The sequence below is a fragment of the Schistocerca americana genome, chromosome 10, assembly GCF_021461395.2.
Source record: "Schistocerca americana isolate TAMUIC-IGC-003095 chromosome 10, iqSchAmer2.1, whole genome shotgun sequence".
Taxonomy (NCBI): domain Eukaryota; kingdom Metazoa; phylum Arthropoda; class Insecta; order Orthoptera; family Acrididae; genus Schistocerca; species Schistocerca americana.
The window spans coordinates 161,494,976-161,516,394 of NC_060128.1; the positions used below are offsets into that span (position 1 = coordinate 161,494,976).

Genomic DNA, 21,419 nt, shown 5'->3' on the forward strand with positions numbered 1-21,419 from the left:
TGGTATCGCAGAAGGAACATCCAGCTTCTCACGGTCCTATTACACATCCTCGATGAAACAGTGGTGTGTTGATAATGTCGTCTTAATCGCCTTAAAGGCATTCTTGACAAGCATCAAGTAACTACGTCCAGTCTCTAAGATCTGAGAAGAGCTGGTTGTGCCTCGGTGCCAGTGACGGCCGTGTGTTGGTTAGGACGATGGCAGTTGAGGGCCTACAACTAATCTTCCAAAATATTAAAAAGTACCCCACACCATCACCTTCTCTCCCCCCTCCCGTTCCTACAAACTGCGGCCGACCACGTGTAACATCAGAAAGAGAGATCCGTTATTTGGCTGTAAGGGCACGGCGGTACAGCCGTACTACTGGAAGGCAACTTTCATAGACCTCGCAGCACCCACTGGACGCCTTGTGTCGAGGCAAACGGTGTACAGAAGGCTTCGCCAGAGCGGCCTATATTGCCGGAGACTTGCTGTACGTGTACCTCTGACGCGTCTTCACAGAAGGGACCGTCTAGAGTGGAGTCATCAACATGCCACCTGAGTGGTCGAACAGTGCGCCAACTTATTTTCACAGATGTGTAGCGATTTAGTGTGGAGAGTGATTCTCGATGGATTCGCATCTATAGCGAACGTGTAACTCGATTTCGGGACCAAGACATCGTGGAAAGAGACCGACATTGATTAGAACCCCTAACGGTGTGGGCAGAGATTATGTTTACCAATCGCACCCCTCGTCATGAAATTGTACGGATGAATTGGCGAGGTGTAACGGCTGTCAGTTATCGTGACGAGATTCTGGGACCTCATTTGCGGCTTTTGCGAGGTTCTGTCCGCCCAGACGACGTACACTCCTGGAAATGCAAAAAAGGACACATTGACACCGGTGTGTCAGACCCACCATACTTGCTCCGGACACTGCGAGAGGGCTGTACAAGCAATGATCACACGCACGGCACAGCGGACACACCAGGAACCGCGGTGTTGGCCGTCGAATGGCGCTAGCTGCGCAGCATTTGTGCACCGCCGCCGTCAGTGTCAGCCAGTTTGCCGTGGTATACGGAGCTCCATCGCAGTCTTTAACACTGGTAGCATGCCGCGACAGCGTGGACGTGAACCGTATGTGCAGTTGACGGACTTTGAGCGAGGGCGTATAGTGGGCATGCGGGAGGCCGGGTGGACGTACCGCCGAATTGCTCAACACGTGGGGCGTGAGGTCTCCACAGTACATCGATGTTGTCGCCAGTGGTCGGCGGAAGGTGCACGTGCCCGTCGACCTGGGACCGGACCGCAGCGACGCACGGATGCACGCCAAGACCGTAGGATCCTACGCAGTGCCGTAGGGGACCGCACCGCCACTTCCCAGCAAATTAGGGACACTGTTGCTCCTGGGGTATCGGCGAGGACCATTCGCAACCGTCTCCATGAAGCTGGGCTACGGTCCCGCACACCGTTAGGCCGTCTTCCGCTCACGCCCCAACATCGTGCAGCCCGCCTCCAGTGGTGTCGCGACAGGCGTGAATGGAGGGACGAATGGAGACGTGTCGTCTTCAGCGATGAGAGTCGCTTCTGCCTTGGTGCCAATGATGGTCGTATGCGTGTTTGGCGCCGTGCAGGTGAGCGCCACAATCAGGACTGCATACGACCGAGGCACACAGGGCCAACACCCGGCATCATGGTGTGGGGAGCGATCTCCTACACTGGCCGTACACCACTGGTGATCGTCGAGGGGACACTGAATAGTGCACGGTACATCCAAACCGTCATCGAACCCATCGTTCTACCATTCCTAGCTCGGCAAGGGAACTTGCTATTCAAACAGGACAATGCACGTCCGCATGTATCCCGTGCCACCCAACGTGCTCTAGAAGGTGTAAGTCAACTACCCTGGCCAGCAAGATCTCCGGATCTGTCCCCCATTGAGCATGTTTGGGACTGGATGAAGCGTCGTCTCACGCGGTCTGCACGTCCAGCACGAACGCTGGTCCAACTGAGGCGCCAGGTGGAAATGGCATGGCAGGCCGTTCCACAGGACTACATCCAGCATCTCTACGATCGTCTCCATGGGAGAATAGCAGCCTGCATTGCTGCGAAAGGTGGATATACACTGTACTAGTGCCGACATTGTGCATGCTCTGTTGCCTGTGTCTATGTGCCTGTGGTTCTGTCAGTGTGATCATGTGATGTATCTGACCCCAGGAATGTGTCAATAAAGTTTCCCCTTCCTGGGACAATGAATTCACGGTGTTCTTATTTCAATTTCCAGGAGTGTATTAGCGGACGATAACGCTCGACCTCATAGAGCACGGGTGGTCGATGTTTTCTTGGAAACGTAAGGTATTGCATGCATGGCGTGGCCTGCTCGCTCTCCCGATTTCAATGTCACAGAGCATGTCTGCGACGCACTAGCGTGACGGCTTGCGTCAAGTCAGCATCCACCAACCACTTTCCAAGACTGCGAGCAGCTCTGCGGGAAGAATGGGCGTTAGCTCCTCGACATGAGACTGATGACATCACTCACAGCATGCCCCGTCGCTGTGAGGCCCGTGTTGCTGCCAGAGGCGGTCACACCCCATACTGAGCACATTATCTAGTCGGTGGAATGTGTGTGAAAATCCATTAAGTTGGAACAAACCAAGAAAATTTTTCTCTACCCTTATGCACATTGCAGTTGTTGGCGTTCTGTATTTTTTACATTGTTTCTACTTTAGTACTACCTGTTTATGCTGTTTTGTGGTAAAATAAACGCAACCTTGCAAAATTTCGGTTTGTGTCTTTCATTTTGGACACCAGTACAAAAAAAAAAAAATGTTCAAATGCTCTGAGCACTATAGGACTTAACTCCTGAGGTCATCAGTCCCCTAGAACTTAGAACTACTTAAACCTAGCTAACCTAAGGACATCACACACACCCATGCCCGAGGCGGGATTCGAACCTGCCACCGTAGCTGTCACGCGGTTCCAGACTGTAGCACCTAGAACCGCTTGGACACCAATACAGTTACTTCACTTATCTTTTCAGTGGTACGAGGATATAATTGGACCAATTCTCCTGGGTTTTACTTTGTAAAAGAACATTTGGAAAAGGAGTTAAGCATTTCAGCTTTTTCTTTCCTACATTCAGTTTCAGTTCCTGTTTCATTCGGGAGTGCCTAGACATTATCTTTGGTGTCACTATCGGCCTCTACATACAACCAAAATTTCTTTGGGTTTTTTGTACGATCATTGACGATATTCTACTGCGGTGGACATTGAAGGTTTCACGTATTCCTCTCTTGACAGCCAAACACGTTTCATTGGGCATCTCTGTATCTATTGCCTTACCCATTGTTTCACATATTCTATAAATTAGGTTCTGTTTCTTCAGAAGGTTTTTTACACTGCCAGAAACTACGAGGGGTTCCTCACGTTATTAAGTGTTCTGCTGGGTACATCTCTACGCAGTGCATGGTCAACTATTCTTTTAAACTTGAGCCATAGTTCCTCCACATGCTCCTGTCCTGAGCTGAAAGTTTCAAGTTCCTCCTGGAGTGTTTTTAAATGCAAATGATAGAAATGGTATTACTGTTTGTCTGCTTACAGGTATTGTGCCTCATCCATTATACACAATGTCACACACACTCAAATCATCACACACATTCTTTGTTTACAAATCATGAACGAAGATATTGTGACCCTATGGTTTCGCGAGGAGTTGGAACACAGTACAGGTGTTGCAATGTTTTTGGATTACATTATGTATATAAGGTTATCAGTTACAAAATTTATTTTCATATCTTTTGACTACAGAATTATCGATAATTTTTTTACATCGAATATGATGAGCGAAATTAATGTACAGCATGTATCAAAAAGAATCATCTGATTTCACTATTACGTTATTTGAGATATGTGCGTGAAGAACGTAGTGTTGGAAAGAGGAAACTCGAGTTTTTCATGGTTCCCGCTAGGTAGCAGCAGTGTGCACCCTCTTCAGTTTTAGTAAAAATTGTCTCGGGACAACATAAAGCGTTTTGTGTTCGACGTTTTGGTTCAAAAATGGCTCTGAGTACTATGGGACTCAACTGCTGAGGTCATTAGTCCCCTAGAACTTAGAACTAGTTAAACCTAACTAACCTAAGGACATCACAAACATCCATGCCCGAGGCAGGATTCGAACCTGCGACCGTAGCGGTCTTGCGGTTCCAGACTGCAGCGCCTTTAACCGCACGGCCACTTCTCGACGTTTTGAGCAGTGCGAATCAGTAACAAGTGTTCATCGTGACTTCTGTACTGGGTAAAAATGGAAATGAGCGTTTGGCGTCATTGGCCAGGGGCCCCTTACGGGGCAGGTCCGGCCGCCTTGTTGCAGGTCTTATTACATTCGACGCCACATTGGGCACCGGCGCGCCGGATGGGGATTAAAGGATGATGAAGATAACACGACACCCAGTCCCGGAGCGAAGAATACTCGACCCAGCTGGGAATCGAACCCAGGCCCGTAGGACGGCAATCCGCCACGCTGACGATTTTTTTTTTCATTTTATTCGATATAGTTCGTTGCGTTTGGTCTAGGCGGACGTTACAAGACATCCGTTCAAGTTGATCGTTGATTCCTTTACTCAGTTTTTTTGTTACGGAGGGCAAGCAACCCTCTGACCGAACACGTTGAGCTACCGTGCCGGCACCACTCAGCTATCGGGGCAGACTGTACTAGGTATGGTGTGGAAATTTCTGCAACTCAGAGCATTAGACGTTGGCATGAACAATTCCGAGAAACAGGCTGTTTGTGTAAAGGCAAATCGCCGGCACGTCCCTGAGTATGTGACACAGACACATCGAAAGCATCCGCCATAGTTTCACAAGGAGTCCGCAGAAATCCATTCGCCGTGCAGCTTAACAGCTCAAAATGCCCCCAATGTCCGTCTGATGTGTGTTGCGTCGACGTTTACATATGAAACCATACAAACTTCGGCTACTGCAAGCTGCTCGTGATGGTGACAACAAAAACTTGTGGAGTTCTGTAATTTCGTTCTTGGCAAGATGGAGGACAACAGTTTCCTTCCACCCTTAGTGTTTAGTGACGAGATGAGGCGTCATAATGTGAGAATATGGGGTACGAAACAAGCACATGAAGTTGTACAACTTCAAAATTTAATGTGTTTTGTGAAATTTCACGGGAAAAGGTGTATGGCCCATTTCTCTTTGCCAAGAACACTTTCACAGGAAGTACATATCTCGATATGTTTGAGAACTTTCTTTTCCCACAGTTGGAGACTGATTCGAACGACTTCATTTACCAACAGGATGGGGCACCGCCACACTGGCATCTGAAAGTGCGGGAATTTTTAAATCAAATGATTACTGTACAATGCATCGGTCGCACTGGACCAAAAGATTCAGCCTTACATTACTGGCCTCCAATGTCACCGGATCTGACTGTACGTGATTATTTCTTCCGGGGGTTTATAAAAGACGCTGTTTATGTGTCTCTGTTACTAACAACAATGAATAAATTGACACATCGCATAACAACAGCTGTGGAAGCTGTAACTCAAGACATGCTCGCTGCGGTGTGGGAACAATCTGAATACCGCATTGTCATATGCCGTGCATCTCAAAGGGGGCATACTGAACACCTATGAAAACGCATGAAAAAAACTTTGCGTCCCCCATTCACAAAAAAAACAAAATTCATTGTACAGGGTGCTTCAAAAAGGACTTAACAACTTTAAAAATTTGTATACATTCACTGAAAGAAAGTATAGAGCTGGGTTTAGTGTTATTTTGTAGGGAAACACACAAAGTTTTCATACCTTAAACTAAAGATGTTGTATGTGGCTCCCGCTGGTTATCCTGCACACATCCCATCGGAAGTCAATTTCTTCCCAAACTCGCTGCAGCATTGCAGGTGTAACTTGATCAGTGGCGGCGTAAATTCTTGCTCTAAGTTCAGACAGAGATGCCGGCACAGGAGGTAAGATATGCTTGATGAATCCCCATAACAAAAAATTTTGTGTTGTCTGGTGTGGGGTCGTGGGGGCTATACAATTGGCGCATCACGGCCAATCCATTTACCTGGAAAGCGGTCACTGTGAAAATCGCGGTTGTCAGCCAGGTAGTGTGGTGGTGCATAAAGTAAACATTGCGTTCTTGGTCGTCCTCATCGATCTGTGGTGTCAAAAATTGTTGTAACATATCCTGGTACATTATCCCGTTGACAGTTCTGTCACGGAAAAAAAGGCGCCTTACACTTTGTTCTTGCTCAATGCACAAAAAACGTTCAGTTTAGGGCTATCACGAAGACGTTGCAATGTTTGATGTGGATTTTCACTGCCCCAAATCCTACAGTTGTGTGTGCTAACCTTGCCACTTAAGCGAAAAGTCGACGTCAGAAAAAATGATTTTGTCCAAGAAATGTTCATCTTCGTGTAATCGATTTAACACACCCGCACAGAAGTTCTTGCGAGCAATCTTATCAGTGTCTTTTATTGCTTGTACGATCGGCAATCTGTAAGGTTTCAAATGCAAACGGTTTCTCAACACACGCCAAACAGTCGTATGCCGGATTTGCCGTTCGCGAGATGCATGTCCGGTCGGTTTCGTAGGGCTGTTGACAAACCGTTGTCTCACTCGCTCATCGACGTCGTCAGAAGCGCTTGGACGACCTGATGATTTCCCATGTCTTACCGAGCGGTCTGTCTCTACCAAAAATTTATGCATTTCATAAAATGTAAGCCTACTAGGAGGATCTTTAGCGTTCTTGGTACGGAAATTACGCTGAACTGTTGTCGCCTACTTCGAGTCTTCAAACCAAAAAACACAGCTAGCACACCGAGCGAGGTGGCGCAGTGGTTAGCACACTGGACTAGCATTCGTTAGGACGACGGTTCAATCCCGCGTCCAGCCATCCTGATTTAAGTTTTCCGCGATTTCAAAATGGTTCAAATGGCTCTAAGCACTATGGGACTTAACAGCAGAGGTCATCAGTCCTCTAGACTTAAAACTAAGTAAACCTAACTAACCTAAGGACATTACACACATCCATGCCCAAGGCAGGATACGAACCTGCGACGACCGTAGCAGCCGCGTGGTTCCGGACTGAAGTGCCTAGAGCCGCTCGGCCACAGCGGGCGGCACCGCGATTTCCCTAAATTGTGTCAGGCAAATGATGGTAAGGTTCCTTTGAAAGGGCACGGCCGACTTCCTTTCCCGTCCTTCCCTAAACCAATGAGACCGGTGACCTCACTGATCTCATCCACCAAATCAAACCAAGAACTTTCAGCATTGCAGTGCGTCAGCAATCGTAAATATCGAAATAATTGTGAAAAATCCGCCTCGATTGCACAAACTACCTAGTGTTTACCTAGGTTTCAGCGTGGATAACCACGCCTTCTTCAGAACAAATATAAAATTTGTTCTGAATAAGGCGTGGTTATCTACGCTGAAACCTAGGTGAAATGAAATGAAATGTCGTGTGGCTAGGGTCTCCCGTCGGGTAGACCGTTCGCCTGGTGCAGGTCTCTCGAGTTGACGTCACTTCGGCGACCTGCGCGTCGATGGGGATGAAATGGTGATGATTAGGACAACACAACACCCAGTCCCTGAGCGGAGAAAATCTCCGACCCAGCCGGGAATCGAACCCGGGCCCTTAGGATTGACATTCCGTCACGCTGACCACTTTTTTTTTTTTAATTTTCCTTTGTTTTTCTAATTTTTTTCTTTTCTGTGTTTTTACTTAACGATCTAGCTTTAATGTCTGCAGTCTCTAATGCATTTAACACTTCAAGATTGATGATTGTGATGTAATGTTTTCGTTTTGCATTAATTGATATTGATATTTAATTTTATATATTTCACATAATTCTATAAGCCATCTGTAATTTACCGATTTTCTCCTTTTTACTTCATGATTTAATCGAGTTTGTTGGATAATTCCTCCGAGGCATTTATATTTGGATACTTGACATTTTGCCAAACTGTGTAAACATATGAAACTTCCTGGCAGATTAAAACTGTGTGCCCGACCGAGACTCGAACTCGGGACCTTTGCCTTTCGCGGGCAAGTGCTCTACCAACCTTTTTTCTTTTTTTTTTTTTTTACGCTACCTTTTTTTTTTTTTTTTTACAAATACTAAATGAAATGCATCCTCTGCCAAAAAGAAAGAAAACAAAAGATTTTAAAACAAATCACAAATTGAAAGGAACAGGGATGTTGTTTTTATTTATTTATTTTCAATAAGGATCACTCTGTTAAAAGGAACATATAGACAATTTCATCGTATAGTATGTGCATTACATAGTGAGTGGGGAGAGAAGCGTGAGGTTCATCATCAGCTGTCAAATGTGCACACCGACTGCATCCGGCACATTCCAACTGCGTGGGGGGTCAAGGAAGACTGCCTGAAGATAATTGGCAAAGGTTTTCCGATAGTGTGACCATCTATGAACCTCACTGTGGGCTTGCTGCAAGAAATACCAAAAGTCAAGTCGCGACGTGGCAGTATCCCCATAGAGGTACGCGATCGTCCAACCTTTGATCCAGATGATCGACTGTGATTTAGTCGCCGGAAAGTAGTCACTCTCCGGATGTAAGAAGGAAGCAGGTGTAATATGTTGCGGGGTCACACGGAGGTAGCAAGCCACCATCTGTCTTCCTAGGAGCCAGACGTCCTCCACCGCGATACAAGTTAAGCGGTGATGGTCGTCATCCACTTGGTGACATTTCGGGCATAGTGGAGTGTCCACTAGTCCAATTGCATAGAGCCGTTGGTGGGTGTTGAACTTGCCACAGGCGACAGAGAACCACAGTGCCCGAACGAAGGTAGGAAAGAATTTTTGGTGCACGTGTCTCCAAATCTTCGGCCAATGCAACCTGGGGTGTTTCAGTTCAATTACATTACAACTTATCCGTCGTAGCAGCCAAACATAAAAATCCTTCGCGCATGGCGGTCTCGTGTGCGGAAGCTCGTCTCTGATATAACTAAGTTCCACGATAAATGTTGAGACATGCGCAGAATGTGGCGTAATGTTGCCCACCGCCACCGGAGGTGTGAGGGACGCTGGAACCAGGAGATCCAGCAGGCGGGATGTAAGGGAATCACGCCCGCTACGCCATTGCTTATACATTGTGGCTAGAAGGAGCGCCGTCGCACGGCAGTGAACATTCGTAAGTCCGAGTCCCCCCTTGTCCGTAGGGAGAGTGAGCGTTTCGTATCGCACCTTGAGGGGCGATCCAATCATCACGAAATAGCCTAGTGCTGATTGAAGTCGACGTCCGAGCGTGAGTGGTAGGGGCAGGATCTGCGAAATATGCACCATTCGAGAAACCACATAAGTGTTCAGGTACTCGACTCGCTGCAAAGGATCAAGGCGCCGTAGGAGATGTTGTCGGACCGTGGTACGTGTTGTCTGTAAAATACGTCGGTAGTTAACTGCTGCAGTATGTTTTACAGATGAGGTAAAGTCTATGCCGAGATAGCGGAATCGTTGCACATAAGGAAACGGACTGATTTCTTCCGGCGTAAGGCCCCTTCCCACCGGCATTGCCGCCGATTTGTTCATGTTCACTGCACTACCCGCGATCACACTGTGGTCCAACAACAGTTCAAGGACCATCTTCACCTCTTCCTCAGAACGAACGAGCAGCAGGAGGTCGTCCGCATAGGCACGACATTTGAAGGTGTAGCCCCGTAGTTCCATCCCAGAAAGAGAATTGGTGAGCCTCCCAATTAATGGTTCCAACGCTATCGCGAACAGCAGCATCGAAAGAGGGCAGCCCTGGCGAATGGATCGTCGAATTTGAATGGGCCCTGCTATACGCCCATTAACCTGTACCAAGGATTGTGCGCCCCCGTAAATCCTTCTAATGAGACCAGTAAAACGGTCTGGAAAACCCATTTGTTCCAGTACAGCATACAGATAGTTGTGGCGCACCTTATCAAAAGCACTGTCAAAATCAACCGCCACCATCGCCGCTTTAAGCCGGCACTCCTCCACCAGCGCTATCACATCACGGCATTCGCCAGTAGCTGTTTGCACATTCACCGATCCACCCGGTGTCGTCTGTTCCGGAGAGAGAACGCAACGAATTAACATACGACATCGGGACGCTAGCAACCGTGCAAAGATCTTATAGTCGGCATTAAGCAGGGTGATGGGGCGATAATGTGTGACCGTAATTCCTGGCTTCGGTTTATGTACTGGCACCAGGAGGCCTTCCATAAAAGCCGGTGGAATAGGCGCATCGGAATTTAACATCTCGTTGTACATTTCCGTCCATCGCGGTGCCATTTCGTTGCGAAATTCGCGATAGAATTCAGCAGGAAGCCCATCAATGCCTGGGGACCGATTCAACGCACCTTGTGCGATCGCATCATGTACTTCCTCACAGCTAATGGCTTCCAGTAAGGTTCCCGCGGCTTCCACCGTCAGTGTACGGGAGACGGACGTGGCTATACGGTCATCGAAAGAGGCTGCTTCTTCCCGATAGATGTGTTGGTAATGGTCGACGAATGCAGAGACAATGTCCGCTTGACGCGTCACTCTTCGGTCTTCGCGGGTGATTAACTCCCGTACCAAAACGCGTCGTCGGTGCTTTCGTTCATTCACGACGTGGTGCATGGAAGGAATCTCGTGCCTTATCGTATCGTGACATCTGGCGCGCACCATGGTTCCCTGAAGATGTTTCCGAGCTAAAGCCACTAGTTTAGCTTTTATCCTTTTGCGTTCGATCCAGATGTCCTGTCCCGGCGGGCCATCATCCAGGTCTCGCAGCGCTGCAAAATAAAAGTCGGTGGTACGGCGGCGCCATTCTGCCATCTCCCTGCTATATCAGATGAACGTACGGCGAAGCGCCGGTTTGGCACAAGTCAGCCACCAATCAAGCTCCGTCGCATACCTTCCAACCCTTCGCTCGCACATCGTCCATGTCTCAAGGATCCGTTGACGGCATTCAGGATCATGTAGATGTTGAATGTTTAGTTTCCACGGGGCCTTACTGTTCCACACCTCTCTACGGGGAAGAAGCACCGTACAGATGTAAGCGCTGTGATCGGAAAATGCCAATGGCCAGCGTTCCGCGTCCTGGACATCATTTGCATGAGCCCGTGAGATATAAATGCGATCTAATCTGCTCGCCGAATGACTTGTCACATAGGTGTATCCCGGTGCAGCTCCATGTCGTAATTTCCACGTGTCACTAAGTACAAGGTCGTTGACAACGATTCGCAACTCCTGGCTGATGTTTGCTTGCGGCCATTGGTCTTTCTGGCTGAGAACACAGTTGAAATCTCCACCAATTATTACAAATTCAGAACGTCCATGGAATAGTGGAGCAATGTCTTCTGCATAAAATCGCGCCCTTTCCCGCCGCCGATTGTTTCCCGACGGTGCATAAAGATTGATGATGCGTGTCCCAAACGTCGTGAAAGCCATTCCCCTGGCCGACGGAAGATAACACACGTTTTCCACTGGGAAGCCATCTCGCACGTAAACTGCCACCCCACTCCCATTGTGATCTCCATGTGACGAATAGGACTGGTAGCCTGCGATGTATGGGAGTGCAGCTATGTGGACTTCCTGCAGCAAAGCAATATCCACATCAGATGCCCACACCGTTTCCTTCAATAGGTGTATTTTGGCCGGTGAACGCACGTCATTGATATTTAATGTCGCAATACGGTTCGCATGTCGTTGAATCCCACTCTGTCGAGGCGCAACAACATCTCCCTGCACCGGCGCCGGGGGCTGAGTTAGAAGACGTTCTCTCGCCCCTCTCCCTTCACCTTCAGCAATTATTAGGCCGTCTTCGTGAGTGCCGGCTGCCTCTGTATGACGTCCGGCGCCTCCTCAATATCCTCATACCACATCTTTTCAGGCTGTGATATATTCGTGTCCATAGCCACAGCATCTGCGTCTGGAGAGCCAACTGGCTGTGATTTCTCTTCAGCATCACCACGTCCCGGTACCGTCAATGTGACAGACCGCTGTGGGTCGGATCGAACAGTTCCCAGTGCCTCATCCTGTTTCGTAGAGGCTGTTGTGTCGTCTTGGTCCACAGGCACATCGTCGTCGGGGCAAGGGGAGTCATCCCGAGGAGATGTCGTGCGACGCCGCCGTTTCCTCCTTTTCGGGGAACGCTGTTTGCGTGATCTTCCGTCCGTGACCTCAGATTGCAGGGAATCACGGCTGCCCGACAGAAAAGCATCCGTAGGAACTGGAAGTGTTTCGAGTCCCATCGTTGAACTTGGCGGGAGTTCGGTCGAAACTAATGATGTCGTCTCAGAGTGCGTTTCAGACGGAACAGCATCCGTAGTGGCTGGAACTGCTTCTTGTACTATCGGTGTGCTGGGTGGGAGTTCGGTCTCATCTGATGTTGTCGCCGTAGATTGTATGCTCGACGGAGCAGCATGCTCTGTCATCCCGACGTCTGCGACAAGGTTTCGGAGAGTGCCATCTTGATCTTCCACCGAGGCTGTGTCCTTTCGGTCATCAGCGCAGTGAGGGCCTTGGCATAGGTGATTGGTTGTACTGTCATCGCCGGCGACGGCTCTCGCACATCTGAAGGCAGTTGCGTAATCCGCCGTTGCATACAGTTCGACCTGAGGTGTCCCTCCTGGCCACATCCAGAACATGTACGTGGTTGACCATCGTAAATCACCACCGCCCGACAACCACCAATTGTCAGATAGGACGGTACATGCTTCTGAAGATCAATACTGATCTGCCGCACTCCGTTAAGAACGGGGTATGTGGCGAATTGCGTCCAGCGTTCTGCTGTATGACCATGTACTGTGCCGTATGGCTTAAAAGCCTCGATAACTTCGTCAGCCGGGAGCTCAAATGGCAGCTCAAAAACACGTATTGTCCGTATACCCAGACCAGCATGTTCTACAGTTACCGAGCCGACATTCCCGTCACTATGGCAAAATCGGAGACCTGCTTTTGTCGCCTGTAGAATTCTCTCACACGCCGCGTCATCATCTTAACATACACCGTGGGACTAACGATGGATAGGTGAATTCCGATAATATCGTTTGGCGGTATCTTGACGTCCTCTCGAATGAATCGTTCCACTGCTAAAGCCTTTGGTCGTTCGTAGTCTTTGCAGAAATTGAATCGTAATGTAGTTTTCCTGTACTTGTTCGCCATGATCGGTGTTACTAGCCCGCGTGCAGACTAAGTCCACAAGTAAACAAACACTCGCACACGCCGCACAGGCGGAAGTATCGGACCTCCGCTTCGCACGGCCGCTAGCGCCGAACTGACCACTCAGCTACCGGGGCCGGACTGAAACCTAGGTAAACACCAGGTAATTTGTGCAATCGAGTCGGATTTTTGGTAATTATTTAAATCAACCCAACCCCCAACAGCTAGCACGCTCGGGTCCAGTAAGCGCAGCCGTCTTTAACGCAACTGCAGCTACGGCTCCTTACGGTGCGATTCCGCCCTAGCGAACTGCGCAGAACAAAACTTGATGTATTTCCCTACAAGTTGACACTATAATCACCTCTGTAGGTACTATGAATTAATTTAGACGAATTTTCAAACATCCTGTATATGTTTATTAGTTTCAGAAATATAGACGTGCCAAATCGGATGGTTCTTTCTGATAACCCTGTATTTCCTTTTTGACACTGTACCACAAACGGCTCGTAGTAAAACTGCGTGGTTATGGAATATCGTCGCAGTTATGTGACTGGATCTGTGATTTCCTGTCAGAGAGGTCACAGTTCGTAGTAATTGAAGGAAAGTCATCGAGTGAAACAGACGTGATTTCAGGCGTTCCCAAAGGTAGTGTTATAGGGCCTTTGCTGTTCGCCGGCCGGGGTGGGATCGCGCGACCGCTGCGGTCGCAGGTTCGTATCCTGCCTCGGACGTGGATGTGAGTGATGTCCTTAGGTTAGTTAGGTTTAAGTAGTTCTAAGTTCTAAGGGACTGATGACCTCAGAAGATAAGTCCGATAGTGCTCACAACCATTTGAACCATTTTTGAACCTTTGCTGTTCCTTATGTATATAAACGATTTGGGAGACAATCTGAGCAGCCGTCTTCGGTTGTTTGCAGATGACGATGTCGTTTATCGACTAATAAACACATCAGAACTTCAAAACAAACTGCAAAACGATTTAGAAGATATATCGGAATGGTGCGAAAAGTGGCAGTTGACCTTAAATAACGAAAAGTGTGAGGTCATCCTCATGAGTGCTAAAAGGAACTCGTTAAACTTCGGTTACACAATAAATCAGTCTAATCTAAAAGCCGTAAATTCAACTAAATACCTAGGTATTCCAATTACGAACAACTCAAATTGGAAGGAACACATAGAAAATGTTGTGGGGAAGTCAAACCAAAGACTGCGTTTTATTGGCAGGACACTTAGAGAAAATGTAACACACCTACTAAGGAGACTGCCTACGCTACGCTTGTCCGTCCTCTTTTAGAATACTGCTGCGCGGTGTGGGATCCGTACCAGGTAGGACCTACGGAGTACATCAAAAAAGCTCAAAGAAAGGCAGCACGTTTTGTATTATCGCGAAATATGGGTGAGAGTGTCACAGAAATGATATAGGATTTGGGATGGAAATCATTAAAAGAAAGGCGCTTTTCGTTGCAACGGAATCTTCTCACGAAATTTCAATCACCATCTTTCTCCTCAGAATTCGAAAATACTTTGTTGATACCGACTTACATAGGGAGGAACGATCACCAAGATAAAATAAGGGAAATCAGAGCTCGTACGGAAAGAGAGAATTGTGAAGGTGGTTCGATGAACCCTCTGCCAGGCACTTAAATGTTATTTGCAGAGTATCCATGTAGATGTAAATGTATTACCATCATGAGTGTGATTACGAACTATCAGCGAAAGCATTTAGTACTGTTTCACAGGACATCTTGTCACGCCCACTGTGGTGTCACCGCCAGACACCACACCTGCGAGGTGGTAGCCTTTAAATCGGCCGCGGTCCGTTAGTATACGTCGGACCCACGTGTCGCTCCTATCAGTGATTGCAGACCGAGCGCCGCCACACGGCAGGTCTAGTCTAGAGACTCCCTAGCACTCGCCCCAGTTGTACAGCCGACTTTGCTAGCGATGGTTCACTGTCTACATACGCTCTCATTGGCAGAGACGACAGTTTAGCATAGCCTTCAGCTACGTCGTTTGCTACGACATAGCAAGCCGCCATATTCAGTTACTGTAATTACTATATCTGAACAGATAATATTGTGACTCATGTACCGTCAAGAGCGACGTTCATCATTAATGGATTAAAGTCACGGCTGCAAAATACTAACACGAATTCCTTACAGACGAATGGAAAAACTAGCAGAAGCCGACCTCGGGGAATATCAGTTTGGATTCCGTATAAATATTGGAACACGTGAGGCAATACTGACCCTACGACTTATCTTAGAAGCTAAATTAAGGAAAGGCAAACCTACGTTTCTAGCATTTGTAGACTTAGAGAAAGCTTTTGACAATGTTGACTGGAATACTCTCTTTCAAATTCTGAAGGTGGCAGGGTAAAATACAGGGAGCGAAAGGCTATTTACAATTTTTACAGAAACCAGATGGCAGTTATAAGAGTTGAGGAACATCAAAGGGAAACAGTGGTTGGGAAGGGAGTGAGACAGGGTTGTAACCTCTCCCCGATGTTGTTCAATCTGTATATTGAGCAAGCAGTAAAGGAAACAAAAGAAAAGCTCGGAGTAGGTATTAAAATCCATGGAGAAGAAATAAAAACTTTGAGGTTCGCCGATGACATTGTAGTGTCAGGGACAGCAAAGGACTTGGAAGAGCAGTTGAACGGAATGGATAGTGTCTTGAAAGAAGGATATAAGATGAACATCAACAAAAGCAAAACGAGGATAATGGAATGTAGTCGAATTAAGTCGGGTGATGCTGAGGGAATTAGATTAGGAAATGAGACACTTAAAGTAGTAAAGGAGTTTTGATATTTGGGGAGCAAAATAACTAATGATGGTCGAAGTAGAGAGGATATAAAATGAAGACTGGCAATGGCAAGGAAAACGTTTCTGAAGAAGAGAAATTTGTTAATATCGAGCATAGATTTAAGTGTCACGAAGTCATTTCTGAAAGTATTTGTATGGAGTGTAGCCATGTATGGCAGTGAAACATGGACGATAAATAGTTTGGACAAGAAGAGAATAGAAGCATTCGAAATGTGGTGCTACAGAAGAATGCTGAAGTTTAGATGGGTAGATCACATAACTAATGAGGAGGTACTGAATAGGATTGGGGAGAAGAGAAGTTTCTGGCACAACTTGACTAGAAGAAGGGATCGGTTGGTAGGTCATGTTCTGAGGCATCAAGAGATCAACAATTTAGTATTGGAGGGCAGCGTGGAGGGTAAAAATCGTAGAGGGAGACCAAGAGATGAATACACTAAGCAGATTCAGAAGGATGTAGGTTGCAGTAGGTACTGGGAGATGAAGTAGCTTGCACAGGATAGAGTAGCATGGAGAGCTGCTTCAAACCAGTCTCAGGACTGAAGACCACAACAACAACATCAAACTAATTACGCCCGCTTTCTGAATTCTAATTCCTTGTCGTGTTCCAGACCTCACGTCAGTATAGTTCTTCCCTCCTCACGCCAGCCTGCGTGAGCTAAAACGCGTGCATTTCGGCCTCCACTAGCAACACGGTGTTGGCTCTTCTGCCAACACAACACCCACCACTAACAACTGTAGTTTTCCCATTTGACCGATTTAACCGATGGATCGTTAAAGAACTGTCCCCCCTATACTGGAATATTGTGCCGTGTTGTTCATTAGACAACGAGCGTTTAGTGATAATGAGTTCTGTTAGAACCCTACAGTGTCTCAAGGAAAGCAAAGTGTGCGTGTGGGTTGGTGAGTGGGTGGGTGGGCAGCGGTGTGCCGGCGGCGAGGGTACGTCGGAGCGTGTGTTGCGTTTGCCTGCTCGGCGGCCGGACAGTAGCGGCCGACCGTGGAGTCCGCTGGGGCAGCGCTCAGCGCTCAGTCGCCGCCCAACCTCCGAGGCGTCAACACCACACAGCGGCAGCAGCAGCGGCGCCGCCGGAGCAACATACCAGGTAGGGCAGCGCGCACACGCACCCTGACTAACTACTGCACCTGCCACCGGCAAACACGCAACCCGCAACACACTCGCGTACAACAAAGCGACTGAAAAGTCGCCGCCAGTGAAAAGGAAGCAAATATATCGCACCCCGTTAAGTACAGTGCCACGACTTGAAATAAATCGACATAAATAAGTCCTTAAAACTTATACTGGAATAGTATAGGTGTTATGGAAATTTAAAGTACGTAACTTTGCCAGTAAGTACCGCTGAAATCTATACATCAGTAATATGGACACGCAGTTCTGTTCTCGTAGAATGTGAGCTGTTTTCAGGTAATTATTATTCTGACATTGCCCTCACAGTATATATTTTCTTTAATGTCGTTTGTCGTTAGCAATATTAGCTTATTCCCAAGAGTTAGCAGCTTTCACTCAGTTAATACTAGGCAGAAATCAAATCTGCATGTGGGACGCACTTCCTTGAATCTTGTGCAGAAAGGAGTGCAGTATTCTGCTGCATCCATTTTCCATAAGCTACCACAAGAACTCAAAAATCTTAGCAGTAGCTCAAACACTTTTAAGTCTAAACTGAAGAGTTTCCTCATGGCTCACTCCTTCTATTCGTCGAGGAGCTCATGGAAGAGCTGAAAAATTAAGCAAATTCCAGTGTTACATTGTTGATTCTCTTTATTTAAACTTACGAATTGTCGCCTGAATATGTTACTTATATTTCATTTTATCAGTTTCTACTATCGTGTTATTATTTCATGTATTGACTCGTTCTATGACCATGCAGACTTCTCCTTAATTTGGTCCCACGGAACAATAAATAAATAAATAAATAAATTGTCAGTAATTTCCGAATTGCACGGCCTGCAGCGTGATGAGTAGTACAGGTGTTCTAGAAATTTCAAGTGCGTAACTTTGCCAGTAAGTACCGCTGTAATCTATACATTGTAATATGCACATGTAGTTCTGTTCTCGTCGAATATGAGCTTTTTTCAGGTAATTATTAATTATTAATTTCCGAATTGTACGGCCTGCAGCGTAATGGAGGTCACAGTATGACATTTTAATAAATAGTTGTTTCCTGTTAGCTGCTTAAAGTGTCATTTTTATTTCGTGCTATAAGCTTATGTCGGCATTATTCCCATTTTCTAGTACAACCTGCGAAGTAATATCACCAGTTACAGTTACATTTTCAGCAAGTACACAAAGTCCTTTCACCCATACATGTATTTTATCACCATTAGACACTTTCCTACAAGAGCGGGTGTATAGCAACAGCATTGAAGCACTATGCCTCGTCGACGTGTCTATCGTCATCGCCGCCACCACATTCCAGTTTACAAACATATAATTAGTTTGGAAAATAAACTTGGAACAAATGGCACTGCACAATGTGTTATTCTTAATGGACCATTTTTTTTCGTGGATGTCGAGTTAATTTTCCACTCGATGTTGCAAGTGGAGTAGCTGGCAGTGTGTGGTTTACTCTCGCAATTGTCCGCTGTGAGAACGCATCGCTTCCTGGGTTAGAATCTTTTGCCACCGAGATGTTGTCAGTTAGATGGCGTCTTAGATACCACGAACAAGTACGTATTTTCCGTGTACGCTCATGAAATGACAGCAAGGAAATAGCGAATAGACACAGACGAAGTTTTACATACGTTATGAACAACTTAAGTATACCTCTGCACATAATCCATCTAAAATACCACTCAATTGACATTGACTACATGTAATGATTGCAAGTTATACTACAAAATGGCAGTAATGCCGAAATAAGCGTACAGAACGAAAGACCAATAAACTTTAATCAGCTAACAGGAAATAACTATTCATTAAAATTATTAATTCTTTGAGCTCTCACTTTTCTTGATTTTCTGATTACTGTCTTGTTTTTGTGGCAAGCCCTCGCGTAATACGTCTGCCACTGTTCCATCCAACAAAATACATAGGTTATTTTTTTAGTTACTCTTATATAAGACGACATTCGAACCTCCATGAGCCAACATTAGTACTCACGTTAAAACGAAAAATTAAAATAAGTTGAAATTGTTGTATAAGAGAAACGCAAAATTGTAATTCACGAAGATTAATAAAATTTAATAAGAAACGTCAATTAGGTGCAATTTAAGGAACACAACTTACGAAAACATAGAAGCATAAAGACGGATACGCAGGGAGACGTTAATTAACCTTATAAACTTCTAGAACTTTTAGAGCGGAGTGAGCGCATAATATTTTGAGTATTAACTCATGTTTGGAAACTTTGCGTTCTGCGACGGTGTCAGTTCAGGTGTGTAACGCGTCCACGTCTGCTGGGGAAAAGAGAAAAGTCTCAGCGTTTCTTGTCTTGGACCAGAACATGCTGCGTAGGTGCACTGTCTGTAACGACGCTGGTGGTCGCGACGTCGACCCGCCGTTGTAATGCATCAGTACTGCTCTATAAGTGCAGTGTATTCGGCTCTTTTTTTATTCTGTAGTAATGTACACACGAGGTGTTTAAGTGTTAACACTTAACAACTGTACTGCGTCACGCCTAATTCAATTTCTCAAACGGAAGTGGACGAGTTACGCATCTACATTGAAACCGCCGCACAGAACGGTACGTTTCCGGGCATGGGTTCCTATACAAAATATTATCTACTCAGACCCCCTCTACAACTCCTAGAAGACTGTACCGAGAATTTCCGAAAACCCTGTATAATGCAACAATGCTTTTCGCGGAGAAAAGGGACTTAATGTGGACTTCCTTTAAAGCAGAAGTGGTTTTTTTTTTTTTTTTTTTTTTTTTTTTTTTTTTTTTTTTTTTTTTTTTTTTTTTTTTTGCAGTGCACGAAATTTTGTAACATTTACAACATCTATAATCGTGAAAACTGTCTCTGTTCCTTCAGACATGCGAGCACGTATGAAGGACATTGTAATTTGAAGTATAGACACTGCATAAATACTGATATTGTAATAATCAATTATATTAACACGTACATTCGACTTACCTTATACACGAAACGTTTCACAACTCAGAAGGCGCCGCCCTTCACGCATGTCGTGGACACCCACCAGCACCATCGCTGAGGAGACACTGCAGTGACGCAGAGAGATAGCAAAAGTGACATATCTGCCCTGAAGTGGACAAATTGAGAGGTTGAGACGCGACGCTTTTCGTGCAAGTTGGGGCACTTCAGACGTGGTTTTTTGGGGTCAACAACTAAAAATTGCCGTTTCTTGACTTTGCTCACTTTTCTTGTTGATGAGTGATATCTACTTGAGGAGAAATAGTAAATGCCGGACGTTTCAAAATCAATATACGGGCATTAACAGTTTGTAGCATTTTTACGTTCAACTTACAATTATAAATAATACATGAAATAAAAGTGTAACTCAAACAGTTTTGTTTCTATATACCAGTGTGCAAAGGAAAGAGTGTTGAGCGACAAAGAGTGAATGAAGAACGTGTTGAACGAGTATCTTTCACGCATAGCCTCAAGAAATCAGTCCGGCAGGGTAGTCACGACGTCTGTGTGGAGGCTTTTAAGGAGACATTTACAACTATGGTCTTATCGTTTGCAGTTTTTACAAGCTCTAAAGTCTACAGAATACGGTTTACGTGTCAACTTTGCAGAAGATTTGTTGCTGCTTGAAGATGAAGATTTTCTGGGTCGTGTCGTCTTCAGTGATGAATCGACGTTTCACCTAAGCGGAAATGTGAATACGTATAATATGCGCATCTGGGGATACAAATCCTCACGAGATGGTACAGCTGCAACGAGACTCGCCCAAAATCAGTGTTTGTGCCATATCCCGGCTGAAGGTTTATGGATCTTTCTTTTTCGGTGAAGCAACTGTACTAGTGTTTCTTATCTTCATGCACTACAACCATGCATTTCTCCTCAATTGGAAGAAGCTTGACAACAGAACTTAATTTGGCAGCAATTTGGTGAACCGGTTCACTGGCATAACTCAGTACGCGATTGACTAACCGACGTTGTACCCGACCGCTGGACTGGCCCCAAGTTGCCGGATGACAGAGTTTGATTTGCATGACCTCCAGATTCACAGAGGATCTGACGCCATGAGATTTTTATCTGTGGGGGTTCATAACCGAACACGGTATGTGCTTTCGCTACCATCTGATCTACCTGACTTAAGAAATAGCATTTTTGCAAAAATTACTCCATGCACATACGCTGAGCAAGGTCTGCAAGAATTCGCCTATCGACTTGACGTGTGATGAATGGTGCTCTCGCACTGAAGACGTGTAGGAGAAAATGTAAGAGTTGCTCTTTTATGTGACGTATTGTTTATAATTGTAAGTTGAGGGTAATAAATGCTACAAAACCTTAAAACCCGTATATTCATTTTGAAACAACCTG

The 21,419-nt window shown here is 46.1% G+C and overlaps 1 protein-coding gene across 1 annotated transcript in view; it reads left to right on the forward strand.

The window, feature by feature from the left end:
- The first annotated feature begins 16,950 nt into the window (after positions 1-16,950).
- Positions 16,951-21,419, forward strand: part of LOC124552469 (sclerostin domain-containing protein 1-like) — a 459,861-nt gene continuing 455,392 nt past the window's right edge. Inside the window, exon 1 of the mRNA XM_047126744.1 lies at positions 16,951-17,053. The gene's annotated coding sequence lies outside the window, so the exon portion shown is untranslated. The remainder of the gene's footprint in view (positions 17,054-21,419) is intronic.